General features: G+C 42.4%; 1 protein-coding gene across 1 annotated transcript in view; it reads left to right on the top strand.

Moving 5' to 3' along the window:
- The window catches only part of LOC126185200 (kelch-like ECH-associated protein 1B), a 461,339-nt gene that overhangs the window by 35,669 nt on the left and 399,728 nt on the right, over positions 1-25,942 (top strand). Inside the window, exon 2 of the mRNA XM_049928077.1 lies at positions 23,548-23,592. The gene's annotated coding sequence lies outside the window, so the exon portion shown is untranslated. The remainder of the gene's footprint in view (positions 1-23,547; positions 23,593-25,942) is intronic.

Raw genomic sequence — 25,942 nt, 5'->3', positions numbered from 1 at the left:
TACCAAGTCCCGTACGAGTTCGGGTATAGCGTGCAGGACTAGCAATACTGGAAGAAAGGATTTGCGGAGACATGGCGTAGCCACAGCCTGGGGAATGTTTCCAGAATGAAAAACATCAATAACGAAGATGGTGAAGCACTAAAATTGCGAGAGCAAAAAATATGGCTTCCCGGCCATTGACCTTCTTGCGCCTAGAACCGCTCCGCCACTCCGGCCGGCGAAACCACTAATATTTTAGAAATTACATTTTCTCGTCGGTGAACACGTGTCCATTCACAAAAATCATGTAGATTATGAATTAATCGAAAAGTACTGCCATTAGCACTAAGCTTTTTCACGGAAATCAGCATAAATATATGGATTTTTAAATAATGTAAACTTTTGTTGCTACAATAGTTACTTTTCATTGTTAAGTGCATTGTCGCGTAACATATGTCGCAGGTGTGTGTGTGTGTGTGTGTGTGTGTGTGTGTGTGTGTGTGTGTGTGTGTGTGTGTGTACACTTCCGTTAGGTGAAAAGTGCGCCGCCTCCGTCGACAAGACGTTTAATAAATGGTCCACGTCATACCTGATTTGTACCAGTCACCCCTGTATAAATAACTACTGCCAGTAGGTTTGAAACCGTTGTAGTATCATCTGTTGATGAAAAACCTGTCTATTATGACAATGATTTTTTTCGTTAATAAAGTAATCCACCGTTATATGATTTTCTTACACAAATTGATAGTTCTGCTATGGTATAAATTTGGACAGTCGTACTAACACATCTTTCCGGAGTGTTGGCTATTTTAAAAAAAAAAATTTATTTATACTCGTCACGCCGGTCGTTACGGCAGAGCGGTTCTAGGCGCTTCAGTCCGGAACCGCGCTGCTGCTACGGTCGCATGTTCGAATCCTGCGTCGGGCATGGATGTGTGTGATGTGCTTAGGTTAGTTAGGTTCAAGTAGCTCTACATCTACATACATACATACTCCGCAGTCCACCATACGGTGCGTGGCGGAGGGTACCTCGTACCACAACTAGCATCTTCTCTCCCTGTTCCACTCCCAAACAGAACGAGGGAAAAATTACTGCCTATATGCCTCTGTACGAGCCCTAATCTCTCTTATCTTTATGGTCTTTCTGCGAAATATAAGTTGGCGGCAGTAAAACTGTGCTGCAGTCAGCCTCAAATGCTGGTTCCCTAAATTTCCTCAGTAGCGATTCACGAAGAGAACGCCTCCTTTCCTCTAGAGACTCCCACCCGAGTTCCTGAAGCATTTCCGTAACACTCGCGTGATGATCAAACCTACCAGTAACAAATCTAGCAGCCCGCCTCTGAATTGCTTCTATGTCCTCCCTCAATCCTACCTGATAGGGATCCCAAACGCTCGAGCAGTACTCAAGAATAGGTCGTATTAGTGTTTAATAAGCGGTCTGCTTTACAGATGAACCACATCTTCCCAAAATTCTACCAATGAACCGAAGACGACAATCCGCCTGCCCCACAACTGCCATTACATGCTTGTCCCACTTCATATCGCTCTGCAATGTTACGCCCAAATATTTAATCGACGTGACTGTGTCAAGCGCTACACTACTAATTGAGTATTCAAACATTACAGGATTCTTTTTCCTATTCATCTGCATTAATTTAAATTTATCTATATTTAGAGTTAGCTGCCATTCTTTACACCAATCACAAATCCTGTCCAAGTCATCTTGTATCCTCCTACAGTCACTCAACAACGACACCTTCCCGTACACCACAGCATCATCAGCAAACAGCCGCACATTGCTATCCATCATATCCAAAAGATCATTTATGTAGATAGAAAACAACAGCGGACCTAGCACACTTCCCTGGGGCACTCCAGATGATACCCTCACCTCCGATGAACACTCACCATCGAGGACAACGTACTTGGGTTCTATTACTTAAGAAATCTTCGAGCCACTCACATACTTGGGAACCAATCCCATATGCTCCTACCTTAGTTAGGAGCCTGTAGTGCGGCACCGAGTCAAACGCTTTCCGGAAGTCAATGAATATGGCATCCGTCTGATTCCCCTCATCCATGGTTCGCAAGATGTCATGTGAAAAAAGGGTGAGTAGCGTTTCGCAGGAGCGATGCTTTCTAAAGCCGTGCTGATGCATGGACAGCAACTTTTCTGTCTCAAGGAAATTGATTATATTCGAACTGAGAATATGTTCGAGAATCCTGCAAAAAACCGATGTTAAGGATATTGGTCTGTAGTTTTGAGGATCCGTCCTTCTACGCTTCTTATATACAGGAGTCACCTGCGCTTTTTCCAGTCGCTCGGGACTTTACGTTGGGCAAGCGATTCGCGATAAATGCAAGCTAAGTAAGGAGCCAATGCAGTAGAGTACTCTGTAAAACCGTAGCGGTCGCGCGGTTTCAAACTGTAGCGCCTAGAACCGCTCGGCCACTGCGGCCGGCTGCAAAACTTTACTCCAGTCGATAGGTACTCTCACATTTAGCCATTCGAGAATCAGCGAAGATCGCATATATTTCCGTGCAGCTACGTTTGCGGCCGCGACGCTGCCGCGGAAGATAACGCGAGACTCGTGCTCCCAGGCCTTCTTGTCGCGTGTCATAAAGAAAACGTGCGCTTAACAAAGATCGCGAAGGTGCCTTTGTTATGTTCTTCACCAAACAGTTTGGTCAAGGGCCAGCGTGCCGACCTAGTAGTTTTATTCGGTACCTGTGCGCGCGTGTATCGCTTCTTGTAAGTCCGATGCTTCCAGAAAGGTCTTTAGCCTCTGCGATGCACGTCTCCTCGTTGCGTCCTCTGAAACAGTTTGGCTGCGAGCACTTTCCCGTGAACTGTTGCCAAACCGCTAATGAGTTCAGAGTCTGGTTGAATCATCACGATTGCCTTCCGTTATTAGTTCCACGTGACGCAGTTGGTTTTCTCCGTGTTAGGCAGAAGCTAATTTATCATCACTCCGTTAAAGAGTAAGAAATCTGAACTGCAAACGATTAAGATTGCAGGACGTCCATTACGTTTCAATGGCCATGCCCACTCGAAATCAGAAGGAATAGCTAAGTAGCATGAATCAAGGCTGCTCCCACGTGATCAATTGTAAAGGGATAAAGCGATAAGGTTTATTACTTCAAATGAGACTGCAAGAAGAATGTAAAAATTTCAGTTCCTATGGGGACAAGTGTAAATATTACCGAACTATCAGTTTAATAAGTCATCATTGCAAAATACTGTTTAGAAATACATAAGAATGGAAAAACTGGTAGAGGCCGACCTCACGGAAGACTGAAATTCGGAGATATGTAGAAACACGCGAGGCAATATTGACCCTACGACTTGTCTTATAAAATGGTTAAAGAAAGGCAAACTTAAGTTAATAACATTTTTAGATTTGACTAAAGCTTTTGATAATGTCAACTGGAATACATCTTTTGAAATGATGAAGTTATCAGGGGTAAAATACAGGGAGCGGAAGGTTATCTACAATTTCGATAGAACGCTGGCTGCAGATACAAAAGGCTAGGAAAATGAAAGTAAATCAGTATTTGATAAGTGAGTGAGAGAAGGCTGTAACCAATCCCCGAAGTTATTCAATGTCTGTATTGTGGAAGCAGTTAAAGAAACAAAGGAGAAATTTGGAAGTGGAGTGGAAGTTCAGGGAGAAGAGAGAAAAACTGAGGTTTGGCATTGGAATTGCATCTGAGACGGCATAGGGTTTGAAAGAGCAGTTGAACAGAATAGATATTGTCTTGAAAAAAGGAAACAAAAGTAGAGTACGAGTAATTGAATGTAGTCGAATTAAATCAGGTTGTACTGAAGAAATTTTTTTATTGTGATGTAGCTTTATAGTGTCTAACGGGGCGAAAGTAACTGCTGAATAATGAAATAGTTAATTTCAAAATGAACAAACAGCTGACGCAGGAAAATGACTTCCTTCACGCAATTTCGATAGTCCTCCACTTAAACTGCGCCGGTTTCCTGAAGCATTGGAGAGCGATTTGATTGCTAGAATGTGTGGTTCCCATTCCCAGTCAGTATGTCATTTTTAGAAAAGTATGAATATTTGGTAGACACTGCCTTATCTGCCACTTTCGATGACAAAGCGAGGTCGCGGCGTATCGATTAAGGCATTGGTCACTCAGGTTGAAGTTTTCTGCAGTTTCCAAAGTCACTTTAGATTGACGTCGCTGGCGATTCCTCCCAGTTATTCTTCAGTTGAGCCTGCATTCTCTAACTATGGATCTCAACATCCGCCAAATTTGAAAACTCTGGAATCTCTTCATTCTTTTCCCAGCGCACCATAGTCAGGCCCAGATCTAACGGGGAGGGGGGAGAGCCGCTTCATATGATTTGGAAACGCGTCCCTGTTGGTTTTTGAAAATACATTCTAAGTTGATTTCGAGTCATAAGTTAATTTTGAATGTGTGAATATTGTACGTGATATCTCTGTCGGGGGAATCCCGTCGCATCTAGAAATAAAAAACTTCCCGAAGACAAAAGGGGACGGGGCTATACGAGCTGAGCCGAATAAACCCGAATAGGTGAATGCCAATCGCTGTTTATGTGGTTGATTGGGTGGTTGAATGATAAGCGTGTTATAATTACTAGCGAAATCCATAGTCACCCTGCCGGAGTGGAAATAAACGACTAACAGGAATAACACGTAAGAAAGATTAATATGCAATCTTTTCGGTGTATTCAAGAAAAGGAAACTTTGGCAGAAAATTTTTGCCAGGTTGCTACACTAGTAAGGGTTAGTTTACAGTACCCGGTTTGCAGCCGCTTAAGTTCTATTCTCTGAATAGCGCGGTAAACGGTTTTTACGAACACACAATAACGCCTAACCGGAGAATAAACGCGGGATAATTAAACTGGTGATTCTGGCAGGGTCAGTGAAGTTAACCGGAGAATAAGTTTTGACGATGGCAGGAATAGTTACAGAATTACGAATGACAAGATTTTTTGTTAGAATGAGGAGGGAGAAGAAATGGGGACGTCACGCACATTATATGGAAGAACATGACTATTCCAAATTTATATAAAAATTTCGTACTACTACTTTTCGATTTCATGCTTGAGAAAGTGGAGCGTATGAATGAAATGTGAAATGATTTCCTAAAATAAAAGTTTTTGCTTGTAGTAGGCCTAATAGGCATTTGACGTTGATACTTCGTGATTTATATTCTGTCGCGTTATTTGTGTAAATGAGTTACCGGTACCATAAAAATGACCATTTGTGCCAAAACAGTCCCACTTATTTGCCGTGTGTTACAATTGCTGCAGTCTTAGAAAGGTCTATTTCGTTTTATCTAGCGTTGACAAAATAGACATAATCAAATCGAGGAACCCCACCATTCTTGAGTACTCTTCGTATTAACAGCTTTTATAGTATTAGAGAACGATAGTTTGATCTTTCATGTAGCAAAACGTTTGACAAACTTTGATGTGGTAATAGATTCTTTGGCAGAAATGAAAGCACGCAAAACTGTAGCAAGATTAGAGAGAAAAAAATTCGGGGACCTAAGGATTGAAGAAATCTCTACTGTCTTGCTCGTCTCTTGTATTTGCTGGTTTTATGTTTTCTATATTTAATTTTATGTCACACAAAAGAAAGTTGTTAGCTAATAGGCAATAAGCAGTGCAAATTTTTTAAAGAGTTCTTATCCTACCGGTTACAAATAATCCCATCCAGTATTAATTGTGAGGTGTTTTTTTTTTTTTTTTTTTTTTTTTTTTTTTTTTTTTTTTAAAAGGGGGTACGATGTCAAACTGGCCGACTGGGAGCAGGAGAGGCTCCACAGGACATTTTAATTTCCACTGTCCTGGTCCTGATTATAGGTTTGATGGCTGCCACTACAAAATATACAAGTTTGAATTCCACAGAGCGAAATAATGACGTGCGATAGAAGAATGCTGCGTGAAGAGATGTGGCACTGCGCTTTGACACACATAACATGTCTTACGTTTCCTCGAACATTATATGTTTTACATATCAAACTCTTCAAAAGGTGTGTGCAACAAAATGAACATATTTTTGAAAAATCAATTTTTAAATTTTTGACGTTCTATCTCAAACGCTCGAGGGGAGGGGAGGGGTGCCACTATCAAGTTTTTGTATCGGTTCGGAAATGTAGATCCGGGGCTGACCATAGTACCAAATGCTTACACGATCAAGAAATGTGATCATATTTTCCAGACGGAACGTCGAAGGCGCTATAGAATAAGATAAAGTTTAATTACAAGACCTTCCAAATACGGCAGGCTCCAAAACTTGTAGTTAGGTAAGACGTGAAAGCGAAGGCGCTCATTTCAAAAAAGTAGCGAAAGGGAAAAAATGTGTTTCACAAGAAAACAATATCAGCTCTAGTAGCCATGCCTGCCTGAAAATGACGTTAGCATCATTGGTAGTCGAACCCATATCAGATAGTTATTCGAAAATCTGGAACATTCGTTGAAGAAGAATGAATATTAAGATTAAACTTCGATACTTAAAACAGGCCAATACTAGTAAACATATCATGAAGTATACCATTATTTTTCTCATTGGAAACATGTTGATGTTAGAACTTTTTGGAAGGGGTTGTTGTTATACAGCTGAATTTCACAAGCTTTACTCTTCTGCATAAAATAATTTGCCGGATCGGGTGATAAAATCCGTAGCAATGATTAAGCACTGTGTGTTCTAGAAAATCTGATAGATAATTAACAGTATTTTAAAAGTTCATTAATAAAATTTTCTTACCACACGACTAAGAGAGAAAAGAATTCCCAAATTCAGAGACGCATCACACTTTCTGAGATGCAAGACGACAAAAATTCGTCTTTTTATAATATACTGAAGAAGAAAGAAAAGAACCAGTATGTCACAAAGGATCACCCTGTCTGACATGAAATAACACGGGAACGGCAAAGCGCAGCTGTGATAGCTGTCAACAAATGGGCTCTATCGGCTACGCGATAAAATTCAAATACAAAAATATAAAATTTGATTCCAAAAGTGGCCGATAGGTGGCTTTGGATGCTGTCGCTGCTTAGAGAGACTATATAGGCTCTCTAATGCTGCTATACTGAAAATGCTATGACATTTGATACGGCGAGTCATTCAGCTAACGTGAGAAAGTGCGTTCCACGAGTTGCGGCTGAGTTACAATTAAAGATTTCAACTGTGTAGCGAATCCTGTGGACATCCTGGCACTAGATAGTATTTAACACATTCATGCGGTGCAACAGATGGACGAGTATGCGAACACCAGGCATGCCATGATTGTTATTTAATTGATCTGTTTCCATATGATTCGCCGGTTAGGCCCGTTTTCATTTGAAGGGTTTCGTTAACAGACAAAAATGGTGACTTTTGTGAACGAAAACCTGTATTTGTTTCACGAGGGGACCATTACTTTCCCTAAATTCCGTAATCGAATCATCGCTTTTGACTGTTGTACATTTACTGGGGCGCGCACAGACTGTCCATCGTACTTTCCCGACCTGATCCCTACGATTATGTTATGTGCGGATATTTGATGTATATACATTGGCCACGTGTGTTGGAGAAGCGCACCACAAATCCTCTGACTCTGTGGGGCAACGACAGCGCCCGCATTTGTCGAGAAGCATTGGAACTGTAGGAAGTTTATCCCATTTTAACTGGTTTCCTAGTGGAGAGAACTCATGTTGCAACCTTTTATCCCTTGGCGCTTTTGCATTGCTTCGAAGTTAGGGAGCCGATTATGAAACATTCGGAAATAACTTTTTTGATGGTGACGGCTAATTAAACTTTTATTAAGAAGTTGTTTAATTCAAATAGCCAGCAGTTCCCTTTCATTGATCAAAATAACGTGTTCTGGTGCAGACAAAAATCATTTTCTTCATGAAAATTACGTTTTTGTTATTAACGTATCCAAAGCAATAGGAAATCTCACGTTAATGTTGTCAAGTGGCAGCACATAAAGAGTCCAGTACTCCTCTACCGGACTTTCTAGACAAACTCGCTACCCACTGACAACGAGTCATGAGGGACAATCCGTTGCAGACCAAGTGGATTCGGGTGTAACGTAGCAGGTTTCGAGAAATCTAAAAATTCGATCCGTTAAACGTATACTTGAGGGGAAAATTTGTTGACAGTTGGGATTGTGACCAGGTGCTAATAGATCTGCATTCATCTCTCAGCTTCTGTGCGCGTGGTTTAAAATTGCACTACTTTTTTGTCTCTAAAAAGAAAAATAGGGCAGACAGAGTTACCACTTACAAGATGTACCTGCAACATGTTTTGAAACCCTACGCCACACACAGAGAAATTGCTTAGAAGTAAATTTTGTCCGGTCTGCGTTACTGCCAACATCCCTTAACCAATTGCAACAGCAGGCCGACCGAATTAGCGTGGAAACTATCTTCCACGATGACATCGACACTTCTGTGATAATCTCTATGCATGATTGCAGTACTACATTGTAGCTGGAAGAGGCTGTGCCGGATAGTGACCCCTTATAACTTCCTGACCCCTGCCGTTTACTGAGTAGATCTCTTCTCAACAACTGACAGATACCATTCACTGTTACCTCGGTGCTCATGTCGCTGCTACGTTAAGGGGAGTTGGAACGCCCTATACCGACAATGTTAAATTTAGTGAGTTGGCTTCTCTGTATTTAAGGAACCACTGCAGCCATTGACATGAAACTTTTACAGGACATTAAACTGTATGTTCTGAGTCCACTGAACAACAATAATTGCATTTCAGCCACTGCTTTCGCAAATACAATTTTTTAATTACACGGTTAAAATTATGTGTACTTTTTTGTACGTTATCCTAAATAGTTTTAATTATACATAACATTATGTTCTTCTTTTAGTTCAGTAGACTCAGGATATGTATATTATTACTCCCTGAAAATCTGAATTCTCTACTCGAAGTGCCGGCCGATGTGGCCGAGCGGTTCTAGGCGCTTCAGTCCGGAACCGCGCTGCTGCTGCGGTCGCAGGTTTGAATCCTGCCTCGGGCATGGATGTGTGTGATGTCCTTACGTTAGTTAGATTTAAGTAGTTCTAAGAGTAGGGGACTGATGACCTCAGATGTTAAGCCCCATAGTGCTTAGAGCCATTAGAACCATTTATACTCGAAGTGATTTCTGAGCTAAGGAAAAATGCAACAGATAATGTAAATTTTCAGGAACGGCTTCTAAAGTTTCAAAGGACTATAAGTCACTTAACACATGCTTAATTTTTTTAATTTTTGGTCACTCAGAAGCACCCTGCACCATGCTGTATATCATCCTCTTGATCTTTTTCCAAGTTTTTTCTTCTTTCTGGACTCCTTAGTGGCCAACCATGCTACATACTCTGCTTTATCAATGCGAACCTTCTCCATCCGTTCAAGTTCTCCGATGCAGTTTGCTCCATGATTAATTCTCATATGCTGTAGCACTTTCACCCTATCAACGTTGCCATCATTAAAAGCAATAACAGCATCACTGACACCCCACTTTAGTGTCTTCATTCCAACAAAAACATTTTTATAAGATTATTGAACGACTCATTGGGATCTTGAGTCTGACCATGCAGACACATCTGCAGTAAATCAGGATTTGCCAGGTCTGTGTAAACAGGTTTTGTGATACCCATGACTGCTGCTGGGATGGAATGTTTATGGCTGTATGAAGTATTTGAGTACTGGGCATTGTGGTAATTGCACCATGAATCAGGTCCAGGAGGGCAAAGGTGGTGTGCTGGTTTTTCATCAGTTGACAGTCTGTGGAAGTAGGTAGCCCATACTGCCTGCTTCATTTTCAACAAATCTTCAGTATTATTTCCGATGGCCATCCCATAATACTGCTGTAGTTCATCAGTCATTTTGTCTGTCAGCCTGCCTCTTACGGTTTTACCATCAGAAAGTTTCTTGTCTCTCAAACTTTGTTTCAACTTCCTCAACCTGGTGCCCATCCTCTTGTGGACATGACCACCACATTCCAGTTTTGTGACAATCTTCCTAGCATAAGGCTGAGCGGCACGTAAAAATTTTATCATTTTCAACCGGTGTATATAATCATTTTATTTGGAAAATTGCAAATTCTATAAAGAGATAATAATCCGAAAATTTGAAAAAAATTTCCATTCTAACTCCCTTTAAATGTAAGGAAGTAAAAGTTCTTTTTTTACTTTTTTGTATTGTGCAGTTATTATGAACTTATGTCTTATGAGCCCTTTTTATCTTTAACAACTTACCGAAAGTGCTTACAACAGTAAATAAACGCGATTGCGATTGTTTTTCTACAATAATTTACTGAAATGTGCGCCAAGAAATCAATCCGTATGTCTGCCCCTATGGTTCGTATACAATGCACAGCATTTTTAATATTTTAATAAAATGCTAGACCATTGTTTCATCGTACTCATTTTTTCGCTATTGCGTTGAAATTTTGTGATGCCTTAGCAGAATTGTTTGTATGTGGTAATAATGATTCGATGCCATACACTGATGTGTACGGCAGTTCGTGCAAAATCAAGGCATATCTTTACGACAAGGCCTCGATATGGTCCAGTAGCTGTTTGTTAGCTAATGTCTTGGCATATATATCTCTGAATTCTAGGACGTCTAGTTGGACACTGGAAACGTCGGTCTTCAGAGGATGAGTACGGTGGGGTGGAACAATGTACCGAAGGCACCGCTAAAAAATAGCAACTCTAAGGTAAAATGGCCGACTGAGAATTAACTTGCCCAAGGCCAGGAGGGGGTAGCAGCCAGACATAGAAACATTTCTTTGAGTATCTGTTTGGCACATGAAAAAAAATTGGCACCAAGGAGACCTACTGCAAGCAACGGATTAATGACGCTAAACCGCGTGGGATGGAAAAGGCACAACGGACGAACAAGCGCTAGTAAATGATGTGACAAAGAAGAGCGAGAGTAGAACGACAGCTTACCACACGGTTCTGTGCTATTGGAGTCTTGGAGGAGTCAAGATGCCTCACTTAGCGGCACAGCAGGGGACTATCCCTACAAATGTATGAACGTAGTATCAGCTAAACATGCAATAGGTCCGTTTAGAGCTCATGTAAATATGGCTATGACACAATAGAAAGCACACTCGGCGCTAGTGAGAAAACAGATAATCAGATGGCGCGCAAAACTAGCCATACATGAAGAAAAAACCATGTAAAAGAAATACGTAGATTAAAATGCGTACGTGCAAAACGTGAGAGGTCATACGAATTATGTAATAAAGATGCCCATGTATGAGCAAAGGAAAAAGGTAAAGGTCAAATGATGATAGCGTGATACTAGCGAATGAAGTGTGTCATAAATGCCCAGTTATGCGCAGTAAATTGGCTAAAATTGAAAGTGCATGTACAGCGCATGCACTCAATAACCAACAGAATCAAACATCAAGGTACCAGAATCAGGAGTTTCAAAAAGAAAGATCTGTCCTGAGACATAAAAAAATACATAACAATGTAAAAATGAAAATGTCATTAACTAAATCCTTTTAAAAATCCCATAACAGTCCTCCCCGTAACTTCTCTCATACCAAAAAGGGCAATATTAAAATAAATACAGAAGTATCATTGCATCAACATTATATACTTGAATTTTTACTAATAAGTTGGTCGTTCAATAAATTATCGTTATCGGCATACACGTGTTTAACAATTTCTAACTCCTCGAGCAGATTGGGCTTTTCCCCCTTCTGAGCAAGATGTTTTCCAATGTGGGAGACTGGTGCCCGCTTGACTTAAGATGCTTGGAAAAAGCGGAATGCTGTTTAACCTAGCCTTTCTCAGTCGTCAAACGCACACAGATCCTTCATACTTATGTGTGAGGGGTCGCTCATTCTGAATGTAATTGTGTTGAAATTTATTACCGGTAGCGAAGACAACACGCGTGTCCTGATTTCTAAAAAGCTTAGCCAGACCGTAAGAGAGATTCCTCGTGAACGGTATCCTCACAAATCTGGATTTCGAAAACAATGAGGCGGGTGAACTTTACTCTGTTACTGATAATGTTTCTTTATACACTTTATCTAGTATTGCAGGACTGTAAGCGTTGCTTAGAGCAATGTGTTTCAAGTCCCCTAATTATTTTTGTATGGAAGATGGGCTGAGAGGTATCTCACCAATGCGGAATACCATAGATTTGAAAAAGGTCAGTTTGTACTGGTGAGACGTGAATTATAGGGTCGCTAGTGGTGGATACGAGATGTCAAATCGAATCCCATGAAGCTGAAGCTGCAGTTCTAAATAGTAAAACATTCTGTTATGGTCCATCGCGTCGTGAGTGAATATCACGTTTGGGTGTAAGGCATTAAATTCTTCTGCTATTAAGGGAATGTCAGAGACAGGGCCGTTCGAGATAATAATGATGTCGTCTACACAACGGCGACAGAAGAGGACGTGATGCATGAATGCATCCAATTGTTTTACATAGTTTTATATTCATGTACGCGCCTTATGGCTACTTTTGCTCGCCATTTGCTTATCTTGTTCCACGCCCACGCTGTGTGTACTTTCTTGTCTGCCGTAAAGGCTACACATGCACCGACCAACCGATCGATCGACCGACAAACTGGACGTGTGTACTGTGTAAGTGTTTTGACCGACCAATCGACCGACGAAATTACCTTGTCAGAATGTCCCGCGGATAAGACCACCCAAAAGGCCGAAACCCCACCCCCCACCACAAATTGTACCTTCGTGCCAACCGCACGACGTAAGTTCGTCTTTTGTCACTGCGTGCGGGATTAAATGCTGTTCTAATATCATATACATCACAGGATGTGGGACGTACAGCGACATCGATTCAAAAAATTAAGCACTTTTTCATTTTTCAAATAAATCCATAATCGTTTCATGTGGCCCACAGAGAAAATAAGTCTGTCGACGTTCTGTATTTCAGTTTTTAGGCTTTATTTCAGTTACTTACCGGAAACGAAATCTAAAAACAGAAATATCGGCATTCAATAAAATATACTTGCTTTATTGTTATCAGTGTTAAAAAAACTCCAGCCTGTATCCAAGCCCTATGCTATGAAAACCCCACCCCCCACCACAAATTGTACCTTCGTGCCAACCGCACGACGTAAGTTCGTCTTTTGTCACTGCGTGCGGGATTAAATGCTGTTCTAATATCATATACATCACAGGATGTGGGACGTACAGCGACATCGATTCAAAAAATTAAGCACTTTTTCATTTTTCAAATAAATCCATAATCGTTTCATGTGGCCCACAGAGAAAATAAGTCTGTCGACGTTCTGTATTTCAGTTTTTAGGCTTTATTTCAGTTACTTACCGGAAACGAAATCTAAAAACAGAAATATCGGCATTCAATAAAATATACTTGCTTTATTGTTATCAGTGTTAAAAAAACTCCAGCCTGTATCCAAGCCCTATGCTATGAAAAGCGAAGTGTGAGATTTTGTTTACGGCACTAATAGTTGGTAAATGCTTCATTTCTTACCCGTATGTTGTTTTATTTATTAGACGATGTACGCCACCACCATCTGCAGTCTTTCTTCTTCGAATTTGAAATGAGTTCCTTGACGTCACCGATCATCTATTATGCTACATGCATAAATTAATAACGTTTTAATGAAGGTCTTTTGTTTTATTTGTTTTGATTTACCATCATGTATTTCCTCAGTCAACTATAAATCACGTTGCAAGTTTCAGAACTCAGTTCAGTTAATAATTGTAGGGATACAACAGCGCTGAATTTGAGGTCCTCTTAACTTCTGTTAGCGGCTAAAAATCGTAATGTAGCTAACAGCCTCTTCTCGCAGCTTACAGCCTCTCTCATGACTGTATTCTTTTCGTTAAGAATGGTTTGATGATGCTCGACAGCTCCGAACTACATGATTCATCCATTCTTAGATAATTATGAAAATAATTGGCCCCCAGCTGCTTAAGTAACAGAACTGGGGTGAATTTCTTTCCTTGCAAAATGGTTCAAATGGCTCTGAGCACTATGCGAGTTAACTTCTGAGGTCATCAGTCGCCTAGAACTAAGAACTAATTAAACCTAACTAACCTAAGGACATCACACACATCCATGCCCGAGGCAGGATTCGAACCTGTGACCGTAGCGGTCGCTCGGTTCCAGGCTGTAGCGCCCAGAACCGCACGGCCACTCCGGCCGGCCCCTTCTTTGCTCACAGCTTCCTCTCGGCTTGTTACTTCTAAAACAGCCAAGGTAAATCCCCGTTTTTGCTTCTATGTAAAGCCCAGCGGGATCTCGTAGAACATAAACTCAGTGAACTAAAGGCCAAATCAGAACAACAGGACGATACTGTAATGGCGGAGTGCAGTCGGTTGAGTGTTTGTAGGCTGTCACGGAAGTGGTCGCTCGGTCGGTCTGCCGATAAATTGGTGGGTGTGTAAGGAAGTCAAGTCCTAGTTGTGTGAGCGCTAAACGGACCTGTTATTCCGTTCACAGCTGATGCCGCGTTTATACTTTTGTAAGCATGGTCCAATGCTGTGCTGCTATGGCGGCGTCTTACTGGTTAAATGGAATTTATTATATCGTATCGTGGTATTTATTAGACATAACGTGGTATCGTTGAGACGTTCGTGACATTCTGCTTGTTGACATTCCTTCCTGGATCTTCAGACTATGATTTATTGTTGTTCTGATATTTCGACAGTATGAGTGGCTAGCGTTCTTAAAAAAAAAAAATGTTCAAATGTGTGTGAAATCTTATGGGACTTAACTGCTAAGGTCATCAGTCGCTAAGCTTACACACTACTTAACGTAAATTATCCTAAGGGCAAACACACTCACCCATGCCCGAGGGAGGACTCGAACCTCCGCCGGGACCAGCCGCACAGTCCACGACTGCAGCGCCTGAGACCGCTCGGCTAATCCCGCGCGGCTGGCTAGCGTTCTTCACCATTGGCCTTTTATTACTGGTGACGCCGATAATGCCAGCCATTCGTACTAACGAACCCCCTAGAGAAACGAATAACATGATGTGTTTGCATATGCAGTTCTGTCTGTTGTAAATCGGGCGTAGGATGTTTCCTATAATTTCTTACTTCTTTCATCTCTAATGATCTGTATTTGTGAAACATGTGAAGTTGCACTAGAATCAAGTTAAGCGGTAGGTGGCAACGCAATTCAGTTAAAAAGCTAGGCAAATAGCGGGATGGTTCCTTTGAAAGGGCACTGCCGACTTCCTTCCCTAATGCGAAGAGACCGATGACTTCGCTGTCTGGTCTCCTCCCCCTATACAACCCAACCCAATTCAGTTAAGAGCGTATCGCCTGCAACAGCTTAAGCGCTATGCCGTTCAAGTCCACGTTCGGCTTTAGGATTATGGTCTGCTCATTATGTGAAGTATTTCTGTTGTACGTGTAAATTTTACACAGTTTTTATATGAAACAAGCGCAAGTAATGTGTTTATGTTTGTGGCAACAGATAGGTATTATGGTGAAAATTTTAAGCGCTTCAGAGTGAAACACACCATTATTCAAGGTGGACGAGGCGAACTGTGTAAATATTTTGCGACGTGGAACATCTCAAAGGCTGACAAGCCACTTATATTTGTTTGTATCTGGTTTCAAGCACAAAGCGCTGATCTTCGCACTTTTTCATCTTTTTAAACGTTCGTTTAACGTGTAATCATGATCATTCACGCAGCGTCATAGATCACATTTCTTCCCCATTCTGTACACGGTGTTATGAAGGATATATGGAGCTGATAAGCGTATAGCGTCGTAAACGCGGGACTAAGCTTGAAGCACGTTGACGTGTGTGCTACGTCCGTTCAGTAGACGTTTAGTAATGGTCCTGATGACAGCTGATAATGTGTATGGTGTGTGTAGCGTATGCATTGTTTGGCAGTGAGAAATAATGAATAGGATAGCAATAGTTTTTACAGTACTAAATATCTTCTTTTCAAAACAGTGTTGTATACTAGGGATAAACCGCACGAAGCTGCTCTGTTTTCAACAGACTCGCCCCGTATTCGGAAGTATGGAGTCTCCAAAAGACTGCAATCTCCGTCTGGCCATCCTTATGTAGGTTTTCGTATTTTTCCCTAAATGACTTCAAGCAAAAGTTCTTGCCACAAGGCCACCGCCGGCAATTTTTCCCCATCCTTGTCAAACTAGACCTTTAAGTACGTAAATCCGTGCATGTATGAATTATATTTTTGTTCATTTCTTAATTTGTAATACCATGACATGTGTCGGCGGCTGCTTCTTATTTTTCTTCTTCTTCTACTTCTGCTGCTGCTGGCGTGCTGCATAACGCTTAACGAATCGGATGTCGAAAGTAACCCGTGTGCTCTGGTGAAATAGGATAACACAGCAGTCAACAACAGAACTGAACTGTAGCGAGTTTTAAATGTCTTCAGAAATATAGTCATTCCGTTTACTGCACAAATATCTAGTTGTACAGCTATACATCGCAAGTCAGCAAGGGGTGTGTAACAGAGGTACTTGCACCACTTCCATCTACAGCGCCCCCACCCCTTTTGCCGGCCGCGGTGGCCGTGCGGTTCTGGCGCTGCAGTCCGGAACCGCGGGACTGCTACGGTCGCAGGTTCGAATCCTGCCTCGGGCATGGGTGTGTGTGATGTCCTTAGGTTAGTTAGGTTTAAGTAGTTCTAAGTTCTAGGGGACTTATGACCTAAGATGTTAAGTCCCATAGTGCTCAGAGCCATTTGAACCACCCCTTTTCCTTTCCAATCGCGAATTGTGCGCTTTTTCGACCTGCATTTTACATAGCTGGTTTGAATCTTTTTACTCTTTTTGTTTTTTTCTGGACAATAAATATACAGAAAATTGCTTATGTTTGATGTGGGGATGTATTTTAATTGCCTTGCTGTAGTTTCACAGTTGATACATAGGTGTGCGGAAAGTTAAGACTATCACGGACTTTGTTTATAGTTTACTGTACGTTCCTTCGATAACAACATCTGACTTTAGCGATGTACACCGCCAGATAAATTCAACGTGTGGCCGTTGGATACTAAATTTCCGAAGATGCTCGCGTCTGACGAGTGAAACATGTCGACGAAGGAAATTTTTATGCGAATCGTCGTTGCTCCACAGTTTCATTTCTAGCGGTCGCTGTTCCCCCTGCAGGCATTGTCTTCCCTCGCTCAATAACAATCGTGCGCGTTGATAAAGTCATCGACAGACTTATCTGGACGTATTGGAGCGAACGGTCAACCGACACGCAGTCTGAAACCACGGAAGTATTTTAAAGCAAACCTCGTGGGCGATGAGTGGAGTCTCGTTCTTAACGCAAGATCCTTCAAAAACTCCTCAGGTGGTTCAGTACTGATTGATTTTTCCGTATACGAGGCGAGAACGGCGGCGTTGAGGAGCGGAATGCTGCGTGCGGGAGGGTAAGCAAACGCGAGGCGCGGGCTGCACGTGTGACGAGGCAAGGTCAGACAACAGCTGAGTCACGCCGACTTGCACTTGTGGCGAGGCCAGCGCCACGCCGCGTCAGTTGCCGCAAACACAGCCACAGCCCTCCGTCGGCTGCTGCCGAGTGCGGACGCACTGCTCCACTCCCAGGTCACTAAAGCTTGCAAACATTTTTCTTGGCAACTGCCTTTGTTCTCTTTGCTCTGACGACTCTTTCCCTTTGTAGCTCGCATGCCAGTGCCCTTTTTTCATAGCAACGCATAGACTCGTGAGGATACATTTTTGGACCCTTACATATACATCAATACCAAGCAAGCCACCAGATCGTGTATTGCGGAGGGTACGTCTGGTACCACTAATTGATCCCCCTTCCTTGTTCCACCGCGAATGGCGTGTGGGAAGAATGATTGTTGGTAAGCATGTGTATTACTCATTTTTTTCCATTACGCTTGTGTTCGCCCTGGATGGTTGTTCATAGGTATTTTACGGTAGACACTGTTTCCAGCAATTTGTCATCAACAGTGTAGTTTTACAGCAGCGGATTTTTTTCCGAGGTACGCGCAATGTGTTACATTTCTTTACGCTAATGGTTAACTGCTAATCCGTGCACCATTCATCAATCCTCTGTAGGTCATTCCGCAAATCGATACCGTTTACTGGCGTTGCTTCTTTCTTATAGACAACTGCATCATCTGCGAACAGTCTTAAAGAGCTTTCGACGCTTTCCGTTGGCTCATTTACATACATTGTAAACAGTAATGGTCCTGTCACACTGCCTTGGGGTGCTCCCGAACTGAACTTTCCATCTGTCGATTTTGTTCCGTTGAGAGCGATGTGTTGAGTTCTATCTGCAAGGAAATCTTGAATCCAGTCACAAATCTAGTCCGATACTTTGTCAGCTTGTACTGTTTTCACTAGATGGCAGTGCGAGACGGTGTCAAATGCGTTCCTGAAGTCAAGGAACACGGCAACAACTTGAGAGCTGTTGTCTACATCGCTGTGGATGTCATGGAGAAATGAGCTAACTGGGAGGGAGGAGGGCGTGAGTGTTGAAAATTATATTTCCTGATTCTCAGTTGACTATTTGTATTCCACATCTATATCTGTGCTGTACGAGTCACTGTAAAGTGAGCTATGTTTAAAATTTCAGTTATGTGGCTCATCAGGAAGTTAGTTGAAAATCCGTTACAAAATTTATATGTACAGACAGATAAAGTTACCTAAAATAACGTATTAAAAATGGATTGATATGAAGACGCGTCAGAATGGCAGAAAGGGCTATGGTGTTTGTGGGTGTATATGATAAGGCCGTGAATGAACTTGCTCGATCTGGTGGTGTATCAGTGCGGACTAACCAACGTGTCTACAAGGAATGATGTCTCACTCACAGCCATGTAACACAGCGTAAAAACAGTGGTTGTAAAACTTAGCTAATCGACAGGCGTAGAGATGAGTATCACACATTGTCAACGAAAATCTATTTAAAACCCTACAGTAAATACTGTTGTCCGTGAACGTAGGTCCGTCTTATGCAGTTTCCCAGCGAACATCGTGAAGGGGACAGTGTGGAGTGGACAGCAACCACAGAAATTGGGGAATACCCGACTGGAGGTGAGTAGTGTGGTCCAACAAGTCGCGATTTTGCTTCATTTTTGAACGATGCAAGGTGTAGATTACACCAACGGTTCAATGAGGCGTTTAACTCCAGTGTCTGGAGGGTGTAGTTAATGCAGAAGATGTTTCTGTGTTTTGGGGATGTTGTTCATACAACCACTTAGCTTCACGCGGTCATGGACCGTGATGTTTATTTCATCACAATCAGTGAGCAAGTGTTGCGTAGCGTAGGTTTCTATATTTTTGTGATAAATTTACTATGAACGTTCCCCACCTTAATCAGGCGCCCTATCGCTCCTGACTGACCCGCTAAGTCACTTCCGTCAGTATAAGATAAACGGCAAAACGATTTTATTTGCCCACTTTGGTTTGTAGAAAGGATTGCTCGAGAGTGACGAGTCCCACCTCCTTTTATCTGCTGTGATTATCAAATAGAATATTCGGTACTAGACACACACAAAATTGCAAAATCTGCACGAAAAACCTCTCCACTGCGGAAGGTTAACAGTTTGGTGTGGTTTACCTCGCATCTGCATTATTGTTTTTTTTTTTTTTTTTTGTATGTGTTGTGTCCTAACACAGGTAGAGGGACGACGGAGGCTTACAGGTCAGTCTGAAATTTCCGAGCGGTTAGGAGCAAATGCAGAAAGACAAACCTCCAATGAAGGCAGTTTGATAGCTTTGATCAGCATCATACACTGTCACAGTCCACCTACGAGAGGAATGTATTTTGGGACACTCAGATGCTCAGCGCAGGAGACTCAAGGAACTCAGGGATCTGATTAACACTATTTATTTGCACTCAAAGTATCTACTATCTGAAGGTTAATTCTAAACATTAGAAAAAGCAAAGAATGCTATTGGTTGCACAAAAGAAGTCAGTGTCTGAGTCCGTGCTGTGAGAGCTAAGAGAAACACCAACCACTGGCCGAATGAATAGTACGAACTCCGAGAGCAGCACTCAAAGTGAGAAAAATAGACTTGTCAGAGCTTATCCGAGGCTGGCGACGATCGATTCGGAGTTGGCGTCCCAACGATCTAACCGAGAGCCCTCTGTAACAACAACTTGGTTTATTAAAGGATTGAGGCGACGCAATGTTTCTCGCTTCCTATAGACGGTCCCCCAGTACACCGGCACCTTTCAGGCTTCGGCCAATCTGACGAGTGGCTATGCAGCTCCAGGGCGTCTCTGGCCTATCACATTCAGATTCCTACCCTTCTCTTACTCGGTAGGTAGGGATATTTCTGGCCTTTACATTAACGAACTCCAAGTTTGGTAGCAACAATGTTCAGATGAAAGTTGAACGTCACTGCCATTCCTTTTATTGCTCGCAACAATTTCATTTTAAGTCACCTGGTCCCGCCCGGAGGTCTCGTGTGTGGGGGACCGCTGTTATAGTGCTTCTACATCTACATTTATACTCCGCAAGCCACCCAACGGTGTGTGGCGGAGGGCACATTACGTGTCACTGTCATTACCTCCCTTTCCTGTTCCAGTCGCGTATGGTTCGCGGGAAGAACGACTGCCGGAAACCCTCCGTGCGCGCTCGAATCTCTCTAATTTTACATTCGTGATCTCTTCGGGAAGTATAAACAGGAGGAAGCAAAATATTCGATACCTCATCCAGAAACGCAACCTCTCGAAACCTGAACAGCAAGCTACACCGCGATGCAGAGCGTCTCTCTTGCAGAGTATGCCACTTGAGTTTGCTAAACATCTCCGTAACGCTATCACGCTTACCAAATAACCCTGTGACGAAGCACGACGCTTTTCTTTGGATCTTCTCTATCAACCCGACCTGGTACGGATCCCATACTGATGAGCAATACTCAAGTATAGGTCGAACGAGTGTTTTCTAAGCCACCTCCTTTGTTGATGAACTACATTTTCTAAGGACTCTCCCAATGAATCTCAACCTGGCACCCACCTTACCAACAATTAATTTTATATGATCGTTCCACTTCAAATCGTTCCGTACGCATACTCCCTGATATTTTACAGAAGTAACTGCTACCAGTGTTTGTTCCGCTATCATATACAGTAAAGGATCCTTCTTTCTGTGTATTCACAATACATTACATTTGTGTATGTTAAGGGTCAGTTGCCACTCCCTGCACCAAGTGCATATCCGCTGCAGATCTTCCTGCATTTCGCTGCAATTTTCTAATGCTGCAACTCCTCTGTACACTACAGTATCATCCGCGAAAAGCCGCATGGAACTTCCAACACTATCTACTTGTTCATTTATATATATTGTGAAAAGCTGTATGAACCCAGTGACATGGTTCTCAGGAGCTGACGCCGCTAAGACATGACTTCTTGTGATCACCTTCTACTGTGACGTCTTACAATAGCGTCTAGCCGATGGGTGGATTACCAGTTATATCTCTGAAGTGAAGCTTCTCCCGTGGGACAGCTGCCCAGAGCGTCTGCAATTTGCAGGGCTCTAGCGTTACTGTTTACCTCCGGTAACCTAACACATTTGCCTGCTCTCTGCATTGTGTCTTTGATTTCCTATCTTGGTGTGCCCACGCTGACTTCCAAGAGCCTTGAGCTTAACAGTGTGCACCTCAATATATCGGTAGTATATGGCCGTGTGTGTGTGTGCGTGTGCGTGTGCGTGTGCGTGTGTGAGACTGTTTGTTTTTGTAATTACTTCCTGCCAGAATGTAGAAGTCGATCCATCAAGGTGCGGTTGCTAGCCGTACATAAATATCACCTATAGTTTTAAAATTCCTTCAATCCGTGGGGATGTGGAATGTGTTCTTCGGTCACGTGAACTCGACCCATGTGCTTATTTCTTCATGGGACACTTAAAAGTTCAGTTTACATGGAGAAACACTTACCCACAATTCCTTTTTGGCATTACAATGTGAGAAATTCAGCCGTTTCCGCGCATAATTCTAAAAAAGAGTGTGGTCAATTTAGCCACTCGTCTGCAAGAATATCTCTATCAAAGTGGGCGCCACCTAAGAGGATGTGATTTTTTTGCTTATATTTCGTTGTGTATCCTCAAATGTCAGTGTGCCACTAATTTATAAAAATTGTGCGTTTTGTAGTTTATTAAAAATAAGTATGTGACAGTCTTCTCAGCAATACCATTCCTCTCTGCCGGTTCCTGTGTACTGGTTTTTGTAGTGCTGCCAAAGGAAGGGTGTTCTAAAGTATTTCTTTATTTCCTTTTTATTAGAGAGACTTAACTTCGGCATATTTCAGCGAGTCGGGAAATGATCCATTGATAGATGTTTGGAACACAAGTAGCTAAAGATGTTGCTAAACACGGAAATGCACACTGTAATTAAGTTTATCACAGCCACTAGAATTTTTCGATGTGAAAAACTGATATCGAGCTATACCTAATGCTTCAACCTGTCACAAACAACTGGAAAGAAAGAAAGAAAGAAGGAAGGAAAGATAGGTGTAGCTTCTCGCAACATCAAGATCAATGGAGACTGAGGACGGGGTTGATTGAGCAAGAATGGGGAAGTAAATCGACTCTAGTCTAACTGAAAGAACCAATCTAGCATTCACCTTGATTTATGGAAATCGACGAAAGCTTAAGTTTAAGTGAGGAAAGTCGAACGAGGACTTGAACCCTGCTCCGCCAGTATGTTTTAGGCTGTAGTGTTGCAACCAATGAGCCACCACGCTCAGTAAATTTGGTACAACTCGTCGTGCTTTATGTGGTAGACTCGAAAAGAAATTGAAGCATATTGTTGCCCATTTTCCATTGTTACACATGGGAGTACCTTTGTGTGACTGTCTATCAAGCAAAGTGGCCCCGTAGTTGGGACACTGAACTCGTATTCGTGAGGATCGCGTTTCAAATACACCTCCGTTTACTTTGATCTAGATTTTACACGGTCTCCCTGAATCATGGGAGGCGGTAAACAGGATGGTTGATTTGTTAAAGGCACCGCCGATATTTTTTTCTGATCATCGTTAAATTTGAGCTAGTGCTGCATCTCTAACAACCTCGACGTAGATAGGCCAGTACTCTATCTTTCTTTCTTCCGTCCGTCCGTTTGGTTTTGTACAGTTTATTGGCGTCGTAATGTTACTCTCAAAGAACGAATCCCGACGACTTCTTTTTTTAAAGTATTGTAGGCATCAAATTATATTTGTGTACAAATGCCGTTTCTTAACAGGAATGCAATTTTCCGAGCTGACAGTTAATGTCCACTCTGTTCATGATGCCGGGTGACGAATACACGTGTGAACTTTAGCACATCGCCTGGCTTGCCTAACCGTTATCTGTTTTCTTGGAAGATGTACCACAAGAGATTTCTGCTTAATTGAACAAAGTCTTTCAAAGCTGTAAACACGTACAATTACGTACAAGAGTCCCGTATGCTTTTCAATTTGCTGAACTATAGGAAAGACAATTTTTTCTACATAAGCATCCTGTAATAAAACCTTGCTACCCTCCGTTAATTTCTGTTGCGCTGATTGTCTTGGCCCTGTTTATTATTTTTCTTTGTAGTTTTTATGTAACGCTTGACATTTGTGCTTTTGTAATTGAGTGTATAAATTCTATTCCCCATTTTTATATATATATATATTGTCTGTCTTCTAGGTTTCCGGGATTTTCCCTTGGTACCATCACATGCCAAAGAAATAGGTAAGCATTTCCTGCAGCGACAACCGTAAATTCCCTATTAATTGTATACTAATGTCTCCAGAACCAAGGCCAGCCTTGATCTTAAACTTCTGGGGATACCTTCAGTTTAGTTACTACCAGTCAAGTTTATCCTTTCAGTTTCTGTAGTAACACTTTTCTCTCTCTCTCTGTTCTTTGTGCTGTCACTTTCTGTGCATAAAAGCAGAGCAATTTGATTATACTGTAGGACATCCCGGAAGACACAGATGCAAAGATAATGAAAGACCCAATATATGTATAGAATGTTGAAGAACTTACTAAGGAGAGCCTGGAAAGCGACTTTACTATATGATTCAGGACGTGAACGAAGGTAAGGAAGGTGAACCCTGAGGTTAGAACAGCCCTTATGAAAGGACAAAAGCATAACCTGTTTATGGTATGTTGGTAAAAGACTACCAGGTAGTGAGGCAATGCATGAAATTCCATGGCCTCGGTTATGTGTCAAAATATCCTGTTAAACATGAATTCAAGAAAAATCAGAGGAGAAGATTTTGTCAAAAATTCAGAACTACGAGCCACGACAGAAAAGCAAACCTACTCTCGGAAATAGAAGCAGCATGGCATTTGGTACACTTCCCACAGCTATGAAATGAAGATTTTCAGTGCAGGATACGAACCTGCAACAAAAACGGTATGGGACACAGAGTAGCGACTTCACAAAAGGAACAAAAGTATACAGGACAAAAAGTATCCGGATGCAGCTCACTAGGCTGGAACAGCCGATGACTCTTACTACAGCGTTAAAGCATCTAGTGACAGCCTCCTACAAGGGGAGTATATTACTACTCCCGTACGTTATTTTGTAAATTGGATCCATGTCAGCGTAAAAAACTTGTCGACGAATGTGGATAATCTGGAATACATTTTGAAATCGGCTTATACCAGACGAAACAAATTACAACTCTTAGATAGACTATGTGATCAAAAGTATCCGGACACCCCCAAAAACATACGTTTTTCATGTTAGGTGCATTGTGCTGCCTCCGCGGAACTCACGGACTTTGAACTTGGTCAGGTGATTGAGTGTCATTTGTGTCATATGTCTGTAAGCGAAATTTCCACTCTCCTAAACATCCCTAGGTCCACTGTTTCCGATGTGATGGTGAAGTGGAAACGTGAAGAGACACGTACAGCACAAAAGCGTACAGGCCGACCTCGTCTGTTGATTGACAGAGACTGCCGACAGTTGAAGAGGGTCGTAATGTGTAACAGGCAGACATCTATCCAGACCATCACACAGGAATTCCAAACTGTATCAGGATCCAGTGAAAGTACTATGACAGTTAGGCGGGAGGTTAGGAAACTTGGATTTCACGGTCGAGCGGCTGCTCGTAAGCCACACATCACGCCGATAAATGCCAAACGTCGCCTCGCTGGTTGTAAGGAGCGTAAACATTGGACGATTGAACTGTGGGAAAATATTGTGTGGAGTGACGAATCACGTCACACAATGTGACGATCCGATGGCAGGGTGTGGGTATGGCGAATGCGCGGTGAACGTCATCTGCCAGCTTGTGTACTGCCAACACTAAAATTCAGAGGCGGTGGTGTTCTGGTGTGGTCGTGTTTTTCATGGAGGGGGACTGCACCCCGGCACTGTCACAGTACAGGCCTACATTGATGTTTTAAGCACCTTCTTGCTTCCCACTGTTGAAGAGCAATTCGGAGCTGGCGACTGCATCTTCCAACACGATCGAGCACCTGTTCACAATGCACGGCCTGTGCCGGAGTGGTTACACGACAATAACATCCCTGTAATGGACTGGCCTACACAGAGTCCTGACCTGAATCCTATAGAACACCTTTGGGATGTTTTGGAACGCCGAGGCCGACCGCGGTGGTCTCGCGGTTCTAGGCGCTCAGTCCGGAACCGCGCGACTGCTACGGTCGCAGGTTCGAATCCTGCCTCGGGCATGGATGTGTGTGATGTCCTTAGGTTGGTTAGGTTTAAGTAGTTCTAAGTTCTAGGGGACTGATGACTTCAGATGTTAAGTCCCATAGTGCTCAGAGCCATTTGAACAGTGATAGAATATCACAGTATTGTTCAGAACGTGTAATATGTATGGATATGCCTATCGGAAAGAAGAGTTGCATCGTGATTTTCATGTATTTTCAATTCAGCACTGAGACTGATGAGTAGCTAGTGAAGCTGCGGTTATTAAGCACCTAGGGCGGGCGTATGCCATCGATGCAAATAGGAAATTATTTTATGTCACAGCATCTGAATTATCTCCGTGGATGGAAGCTAGAAGGAACGATGATGGAAATCAATCTGAAGATAGTGACTACACCCCGTAATCCGCCAACTTCC

The sequence above is a fragment of the Schistocerca cancellata genome, chromosome 4 (genome assembly GCF_023864275.1).
Source record: "Schistocerca cancellata isolate TAMUIC-IGC-003103 chromosome 4, iqSchCanc2.1, whole genome shotgun sequence".
In the NCBI taxonomy this organism is placed as follows: Eukaryota; Metazoa; Arthropoda; class Insecta; order Orthoptera; family Acrididae; genus Schistocerca; species Schistocerca cancellata.
Note: the sequence above shows the minus strand (reverse complement) of the source record. Positions and strands in the feature narration are given on the sequence as shown.